The sequence below is a fragment of the Grampus griseus genome (assembly GCF_964374135.1).
Source record: "Grampus griseus genome assembly, chromosome: 5".
Classification (NCBI taxonomy): domain Eukaryota; kingdom Metazoa; phylum Chordata; class Mammalia; order Artiodactyla; family Delphinidae; genus Grampus; species Grampus griseus.
In genome coordinates, this window is record NC_138998.1 from 63187223 (window position 1) to 63196824 (window position 9602).

A 9602-nucleotide genomic window follows, 5' to 3' on the forward strand; every position below is an offset into this window, starting at 1 on the left:
AGACAATGATTGATGTACTGAAGCAGGGGTGGACATGGTATAAAAGCATAGAGTCGGGGCTTCCCTGGTGGCGCAGTGGTTGAGAGTCCGCCTGCCGATGCAGGGGACGCGGGTTCGTGCCCCGGTCCGGGAAGATCCCACATGCCGTGGAGCGGCTGGGCCCGTGAGCCATGGCCACTGAGCCTGCGCGTCCGGAGCCTGTGCTCTGCAACGGGAGAAGCCACAACAGTGAGAGGCCCGCGTACCGCATTAAAAAAAAAAAAAAAAGCAGAGAGTGCACGTACAAAGGTAAATGGAAGTACCATCTGAACGTAAGCTCTTTAAGGACAGAATTTTCGACTTCTTTTTTAGTCACTGCTCTATCCGCAATACCTAGAACAGGCACTCAATGAGGATTTCTTTTCTTTTTTTTTTTTTTTTGACCAGAGCAGTTCATGTCATTTTATTCCCATTTAAACTCCACAGGAGCCAGAGGTGAAGTGTCATCTTCTATTCCAAGGATGAAGTCTTCAGGTAAGGTCTCAGGTGCTATCTGAGCTAACTGGTCATCATAAGAATGTAGGGTCCATAATTTCTCTAATTCATAGGTTTCTCTGGTTTCCGGAAGCATCGAATGAATCACCATGCTGCCAAAGTCCACACAGAGCCGGCCAGCAGCGTCCTTCCCTTCGGTGTTAACATGAGGCTCACTGTTACATTTCAGGTGTTTGTACATTTTCACAATGTAGTAGGCCATGGCATGTATGTGTCGAGTGGAAGTTCCACTACCAATTACAAAGTTATCTGTATATTTCATTTCTGGAGGCACCTCAAGGACACAAATGTCTCTTGCCTCAGAAGTGAAACCAGCATATTGATGTCAAACTTGGGACCAGTACGATCTCCGGTGCCTGACTCGAGCGCCCCTCGCCGGCGGTCCCCTCCGCCCGCCCCTCCGGGCCTCAGGCCGCGCGCTCGGTCGGGGGCCAGGCAGACCCTGCGGAGCGCTGGTCCCACCGGAAGCCGCCCAGCCGAAGGTGGCGCCCCGCGGCCGCCGTGGGCCACGCTCCCAGGGAAAAGGCCTCAATGGGTATTTCTTAATTGAATAAATAGAACAGAATGAAAAGCATATCCCTGAAGAGAGAGATGAGAATACGTTATTGGTGGCTGCCCGCTGGTGGGGAGGGTGGGGTGTCAGGGTAGAGGAGGGCTGAGAGGAGACGGAACCCCATTCTGTACTGTGTGCAGCTTTTGTACACGTGCACCACCTTAAAAAGTTAAAAAAAAAAAGGGGGGGGGGGGTAAGAACAGGAAAGCAGGACACCGAGGGCCTAAAAACAAGTTGGAAAAATGTGAAATCTGGTCGAGCATCTCTTACTGATACCATCCTCCATTATAGCAGAGGAGAAAAGCTAACTAGAGAGTTAGCAGTCCCTTCCCCTTCACAGGGCAGCCCTGAGGGGCTAATCTGCTCTGGCTGTAAATATGGCAGCCTTGAGGGTTTCCTTACATAAGCAAATAAGGCTCCCGTAAATAGCACAGCCTAGTCCTTTGAACACTGAAGCAACAGGCCTTCGTTCTGACAGCCAGCCCTTGACATCTTGTCAACCTCATGAGAAGTCATTTCTGCCTGTTCTCCACTAAGCTGGTTTCACTGACACCTTGGAAATGGTAGGCACTCTTGGGTAAGGAAAGTCTCTATGTGTTTAATTTGGGCCAATTCCTGTTAAAACCAACATTCTTCTATTTCTAGCAATATTCCCAAATGCCTGATTTCAGTGCTCCCTTCAAAAGGTGGGCAGCACATGAAACACAGAGAATTAATATTCTTTATCTTTGACAGAGAATTTACTAGTTAATATTTTGACAGAGAAGTATAAATTTACATGAAATATCTCATTTAAATCTCATAACAGCTTTATGCAGGAGATGGGATCATCCTATTTTATAGGAACTGGGGCTTAAAGAAGCAGGTGGGAAGCAAGGATTCCAACCAGGCTGGTCTCTAAAACGCATGCTTTTCCTCTCCACTGCCTCCCAGCATTTGTGTGTTACCTGCAATTTACAAAGCAACTCACATACACTATCCCATTTAATCCTCACAACCCTGAAATCTAAGAATTATTTTAAATTTCCATTTGCTATGGACTGAACATTTGTGTGCCCCCTGCAAATTCGTATATTGATGCTTAATCCCCAGTGTGGTGGCATTCGGAGGTGGGGCCTTTAGGACATAATTAGGTTATGAAGATTCAATATCAAAAAAACAAACAACCCAATCAAAAAATGGGCAGAAGACCTATATAGACATTTCTCCAAAGAAGGCATACAGATGGCCAACATGAAAGGATACTCAACATCACTAATTATTAGAGAAATGCAAATCAAAATGACAATGAGGTATCACCTCACACCGGTCAGAATGGCCGTCATCAAAAAACCTACAAATAACAGATGCTAGAGAGGGTGAGGCCGTCATCAAAAAACCTACAAATAACAGATGCTAGAGAGGGTGAGGTATCACCTCACACCGGTCAGAATGGCCGTCATCAAAAAACCTACAAATAACAGATGCTAGAGAGGGTGAGGAGAAAAGGGAACCCTCTTACACTGTTGGTGGGAATGTAAACTGGTGCAGCCACTATGGAAAATAATATGGAGGTTCCTTAAAAAACTAAAAATAGAACTACCATATGATCCAGCAATCCCACTCTTGGGTTTATATCTGGAAAAGACAGAAACTCTAATTTGAAAAGATACATGCACCCCAATGTTCATAGTAGCACTATTTACAATAGCCAAGACACGGAAGCAACTTAGATGTCCATCAACAGAATGGATAAAGAAGATGTGGTACATATATACAATGGAATATTACTCTGGAATAAAAAGGAATGAAATATTGCCATTTGCAGCAACATGGATGAATCTAGAGAATACTATACTTAGTGAAGTAAGTTGATATATTATATGATATCACTTATATGTGGAGTCTAAAAAGTAATACAAATGAATCTATACACAAAACAGGAACAGACTGACAGACATAGAAAACAAACTTATGGTTACCAAAGGGAAAAGAAAGCGGGGAGAGATAAATTAGGAGTATGGGATTAACAGATACAAACTACTATCCATAATGTAGAGAAGCAATAAGGATTTACTGTATAGCACAGGGAACTATATTCAATATCTTGTAATAACCTATAATGGAAAATAATCTGAAAATATATATATAACTGAAAAAAAGAAAAAGTTTCACATCAGTGTGTCTCCAAAGACACCACGCTCTTTTTCCAAGAGTTATACAAAGTCTTGTTAAAACCTAGAAACGTTTAATTACCTATGGCATATACAAATTACTCAGATTTCAATTGGGTCAAGGCTTAAGATATTATTAAATTTATCTGTCAGGGGACTTCCCTAGTGGTCCAGTGGGTAAGACTCTGTGCTCCCAATGCAGAGGGCCCAGGTTCAATCCCTGGTCAGGGAACTAGATCCCGCACGCCGCAACTAAGAGTTTACATGCGGCAGCTAAGAAGCCCGCATGCCGCAATGAAGATCCCGTGTGCCGCAACTAAGACCCAGTGCAGCCAAAATAAATATAAATAAATACATAGATAAATAAATAAATATAAAATAAAATTATCTGTCAGGATAAACTATAAAACAGAAAATTAGGTTGTGAGGGCAGAGCCCTCAGGAACAGGAACAGAGACTTCCTTTCTGCTCTCTGCCTGTGAGGACACAAAAAGATGGCCGTCTGCATCCCAGGAAGCAGGCTCTCACCAGAAACCAAATCTGCCCATGCCTTGACCTTGGACTTCCCAGCCTCCAGAACTGTAAGAAATAAATATTTGCTGTTTAGGCTACCCAGTCTAAGGTAATTTGTTACAGCAGCCCAAACTGACTAAGGCATCATTTTACAGAGGGGAAAACTGCAGCTCAGAGAGGGGCACATAGGGGCAGCATGGTATAAGACAGAGAGTGCTGGTCTGGGGAGAAAGACCTGGATCCTACTCCTGGCTGTGCCCCTGATGAACTTGGTGACCTTGGGCAAGGCATGCCTGCTCTCTGGACCACAGTTTCCTCTTCTGCAAGGCAGTGTAATGGACTAGATGCTCTAGCATCCCCAGCAGCTCAGATAGTCTTTGATCTTAGGAAACCTCTTGGTGCTCCTTGCAATGAGGTTAGAACTTTAGTTGTGAAGGGGGAGCCAATGAAACTGACATACACAACTGGCCCTGGTGGGATATTGGCATTTATTCCTATGCTGCAGTTCACACTTCTAAGTTTCTACAGTTGCAATGTCTTAATCATAATGACACTGTTTCTAGAATGCCATTAATATTCCCATCAGAAATGGAAATGTCAAATTGCTAATCACACCCTGGGGGCTTTTCTTCTCATACTATCATCACTTTATATGATATTTAAAATCATATTTAAGTTTATTAAAATATCAACCATTTTTCGTTTAGAAACAGGAAAGTCTACGCCAGTGTTTATACAACGGCAGGAAAAAAAAAACTCTGTCCACCAGAAAAAGCCAGCCCACAACTCCACAGAGCTGATGAAAACATTTGAAGAACCCAGCTCTGCCTGACTGGGGCTTCCCTTTGCGAGAGGGCATTGCCAGCAGCAGTGACAGGTTAGTGCTGAGTTAAAGTAGCAGCTGGCATCAGCACAGGTGGAGGTTCATGACCCCTGTCTGTGGCTCAAAACTGGAAGTTATGGTATCTTGCCTGGTAAGAAAGTGGGTGGAGCAGAAAGAGAGTGGGCAGCCCGGGTTTGAATCTGCGCTCTGTCGCTCGTGTCTCTGTGATACTGGGCCAGTTACTTCATCCCTCTGAGCTTTAGCTTCCTGACCTATAACTTCTCATTTAGCATTTCTGGCTCAGGAGTGCTGCAGTGATGGAACAGGCTTAGTAGGTGCACAATAAACGTCCATGTAACCACAAACATCTGCGCTGGACAAGACACAGCCTTTGACCTCAAGGAGTTCACGGTCTAAAGAGCAAGAGAAACGTGGAGAGGCAATGACGACTGAGGATACTGAGGACTGGGGTAGTGGCAAGGATGGAGAGTTGCGGGAGCTCGGAAGAGAGTGTCTAGCCTTATGGGAAGAGGCGATGTGGTCAGAGGAGACCCTCTCCTCCCCCCAACTTCCCCCCAGGGGACATCTGAGCTGATAGCAAAGATGAGGAGGAGACTCACAGGGGGGAAGAAGGTAGGAGGATTACTCCTGGCAGGAAACAGCCTGCTGCCTTTGAAGAATTATCAGCGATTTGCAGGGGATTAGAGTTGAGGGTGAGGGAGTTGGGGAAGCAGAAGGAGCTGAGGCCTGTGAGCCCCTCTGTGAGCCTGGGGCCTCCCCATGCCCCCTTCTCTACCTGCGTGTGGGCACCCCCCTTGGCTGCATGGCTCCATGCACATGCTGCACAACTGCACCCCGAGGCCCGAGGCACAGCGCGCTGCCTCAGCAGGGACGTGTGTCATGGTCTGGGAAATCTGGATTTTGTTCAGAACACTCCGAACCTGAGAAATGAACTAGAAGGGTTTAAATCAAGGAAGTGACACAATCACAGCTGTGGTTTAGAAAGAACACTCTGAACACAGGAAGGCTTCTGGATTGCTGAGGAGAGAGAGAAGGCTGGAGGCCTGGGAGAGGATACCCTGAGGACACAAGCAGAGGCACGGGGGGGCGGGGGGTGCTGGCAGAAAGGGAGGCTTCAAGGAATCCACAGAAGGTAAACTGGACAGGATTTTGTGACCGCGTGGAGATGGGAGGAGGTGAGGACACGACGGTGGCTGGGGCCTGTGGATCTGCAGACGTAGATGTGGGAGTCATTTATGTGGAGAGAGAGGGGAAGCTGAATCCGTCGGAGAGTCAAGAGGGAAGAGGATCCAGAACAAAATGTCAGGGGCCCCTGAGGGAGAGACAGGAAGAAACGTGCAGGGAGCGGGGAGGAGGCCGAGCAAACCTGGCCCTGTGGTGTTTCTTTTCCCCACTGAGTAGGAGGTGGAGGTATCTGCAGAGGCTGGGGCGTGTGGTAGGGCTCAGGATGGCAAGGAGGAAACAGCTACTGTGAGGGGGTTGGAGAGGCAGCGGATGGGGGACGCCGGGGAGGACTGCCAAGCACGGGTTGTTTTCTCCTGGCCCGACAGCTGCCGTCAGTCAGGGGACCAGATGGAACAATGAGGTAAGATCCTCCCAGCACACAAGCTACACTCTGGGGGCAGAGCAGGTGCTTTTAGACACAGAATTTACTCGTCTGAACCGCTAGAGGGCCACCGGTGCCATTTGCTTGCGGGAGTGTGGGAAGAGGCTCCCAGCCGGCCTCCCCAGCTACCAGCAGGAGCAGGCCTGGAGCGAGAGTGCAAACGGAGGCCCATATACCCCCTACACCAGCTGGCTAAGCATGTAGAAACTCAGCGAAGCTGTCCCCCCCAACGGGCCTGCTTTCCTAGCTGGGCCTCGCAGCCTATTCCCAAGCACTACCCTTGCATCCCAGAGGCTAAAGGAGGTGAGCTCTTCCCTGGGTCAGCCCGGCCACCTGTGAGCCTGTGAGCCAGGATGGGGTAGAAGCTGGACCTGGGCCCAGGACTCCCAACTGGTGACTAGACCCTCGGGACTGAAACGGATGGACACAATCAAGGTCTCCCAGGAAGCTGAGGCAAGCAGATTCCCCTCCCTGCGTGTCATTTTGCCGACTCAGGATTTCCAGGCAATTCTAAGCACCTCCCCAAACTACATCACCCGTGTAGAGAGAAGGGAAAGCGCATAGTTATCTTGTGGAAACGACTCTGGCTATGTACCTACTCTGGGTGATTTGAAGTGACTGTCAACAAAGCAGGGCTTCTGGAAGCACCCCAATTTCCTTCAACTGGTAAACGGTAAAACAAAATGTGGTACATCCATACAACAGAGCACCACTCAGTAATTAAAAGAAGAAAACTACTATAAGCAACAACTTAGATGTATCTCAAAAGCATTTTATGTTAAGTAGAATAAGCCAGGCACAGAAGGGTGCATACTGCACGGTTCCACCTTTATGACATTCTAGAAAAGAGGAGCTATGGGGAGAGAAGACAGATCAGGGGTTGCCAGAGCAGGGAGGGCAGAGGGGATTAGCTGCAGTGGGACCTAAGGGGATTTGACTGGGTGATGAAAGTATTCTACCTCTTGATTGTGTTGGTGGTTTCACAGCTGCATACATCTGTCAAAACTCATCAAACCAAATACTTTTAAAAAGGGTGAATTTAATGAAGCTAACCCCCAAATAAGTAAATTAATCCGACCCGCTTTCTCTGGTTTCCCAGGACAGAGGCTGTGGTTTTCTCCCTCTTCCTTGGTCTAGGGGGTCCATTTCAGCCCAAGTGACCCTCTCCTGTAATTCCTCTTCATTCAATTGGTTATCAAACCAGAGGAAGACAGATGGACAGAGACAGAGACAGCGGGAGACAGATTAGACAGAAAGACAGAAAACATTCTATATTTTGGAGTTTGTGATATGTAGAGTCCTCCTAAGCACGGGCCCCGAGGCAGGGAAAGGGTCCTCTTTCCAGGGTGTAAGAATAGCACGAGACTGTCATGGCTGAGAGCATCTCCTTTGATAAGTTTGGGTACCTCAACTTCTACCACCCAATAGATTCTCACTTTCACAAATTCTTTGATAGTAAGCGTTCTGTGAGCATTGAATTTTTGCTGAAATTTTAAATGTGAATTTTTTAAAGACTCCCATAGGTAGTCACTTCAAAGTTGATATTCTTCCTGATTTATTTGTTTTGCACATTTGAAACTTTTCGTGAATTGGATTTGCTTAAAAGGGAGTATACCTGAAGGAGAAGCCATCACACCTCCGTTTTGCTCGACAGACCTGCCAGATGTGTCGTTCTTTTGTGGCAGGGCCCAGCTAGAAACCAGAAAGATGGAGGGCAGAAAGGAAGAAGATAACACGAAACAATGGATAAACAGAAAGCGCTTCTATTTGTCTTTCTGATGCACACTCACAGACACTCGCACATTCCCCCCCAGCCCAGCACTCCCATGCTCACTTGGATTTCACTAACATTCCATGAAATCACAGGAGCCACCTACTCTGAAAGTATGCGTTCTACGTGTGATAAAAATGAGAGAAAGGACTTTTTCAAAATTGTCATATCATGGGAGAGGCTTTTGGCATGAACCTGTCATACCAAAGGGCTGCGGTTGACTATGGGAGCCCAAGAAGTCTGTAAATGACCCCCACAGTCCTTCAGGGACTCAGTTTATTCACATGTAAAATGGGAATAACAATAACTGTCTTCTTTTTCTCACATAACCCGTGGTTAGGGGCACGTGTGGAATTGCACGTGAAACAGCCCTGTAAACTCTGGACTAGCACCTGCCTACACAGCGCCTATAGCAGCTGCTGCTGAACCGCTGTGTGACACAGCCAGCGTGGTGTGAAAAGCGACTCCCTCCCCACTGCAAGGACCCCTGGCCTTTAGAGGAGGCCCCCGGAGCTTGTTAGTGGTCGAGATACTTTCGTTTCTAGTTTATAACCGACCTGCGGGAAGCCCCCTTCGCCTCCCCCGCTCACCGGAACACAATCTAAAGATTTCTCTCGCTGTCCTGAGCGCTGGATCCTGCAGGACCCGCCAAGCCAGGGTCATCGGCTTCCCGTGAGCTCGGCATAGCGTGCGGGTGTGCTGAGAAGCGCCGAGGTCAGCACCCCAGCCGGGACCCCCTTGTCCGGCCCCAGTCAGCGCGCCGGCTAATGCGGCCTATTCTGGAAGGCGGGGCGGGAACAATGGGAACAAATCTGTGCCCACAGCGCTCCCAGGGGACAAAGTGCTGGCAGCCTTTCCCTCGGAGCTCATCAATTCCGGAACCACTCAACCAGGGTGCTGAGCCCCGGCGGCTGCTGACTCACAAAGGGCCACGTGGGCGCCGGGGAAACAGGAACCCATTTCGCGCAAGTGAAAGGAAATGCGATCCTTTAGCGGAGATAAGAGAAGACCGAGGGGGCAGCACAAGGCCTGGCAGAAATGAAGGGAGAGAGATCACGTTCCCCTTTCTGTGCAAGTAGCTGCTCCTCTCCCCCTCCGAGGCACGGAGCTCTCTGCTCTCCTGCGGCCCCGTCCCCACCTCGCTCCACCGCGCCCTCCTCCCCTCCACCTGCTCCCCAGACACCATCTCATAGCCACTCACAGACTCGTAAGTCACTGGTCATGAAAGTGGGGAGGGGCTGAAGAGACCACCAGCCCACTGTTCCCAACCTTTTCAGCATCAGTGGCTCCTCTTAAGCCTCCTCCTGCAGGGATTCCATATTTGGAGAGATTTTAGAATAGCTGCCTTTATCGAGTACCTGCTCCTTTGGGTCGTTCCCTGGACAAAGAATTTCCCCCTTACTATCTCATCTAGTGCCAGCAAAACTACTGGGAAGTGGGTGTAATTATCTCTATCTTACATATGAGGAGGCTAAGACTAAGAGAGAGGTGTGTTTGCCTGAAATCCTACAGCTACAAAGTAGCAGAGTTAGAATTGAACCAAGGTCTGTGTGGCTTCAAGTCCCCACAGACTTCCAGCATTTGAGAATAGGTAGCTCATGCTCCCAGCAATTGCACTGCTAGGTACG

The 9602-nt window shown here is 48.3% G+C and overlaps 1 pseudogene across 1 annotated transcript; it reads right to left on the bottom strand.

The window, feature by feature from the left end:
- Positions 1-387: 387 nt before the first annotated feature.
- On the bottom strand, positions 388-8934 carry LOC309823128 (mitochondrial assembly of ribosomal large subunit protein 1-like; annotated as a pseudogene). Its single transcript has 3 exons — positions 8898-8934; positions 6251-6346; positions 388-1075 (listed from the first exon to the last, which is right to left on the bottom strand). The product of its transcript is annotated as a mitochondrial assembly of ribosomal large subunit protein 1-like (transcript).
- Between the last annotated feature and the right edge of the window lie 668 nt (positions 8935-9602).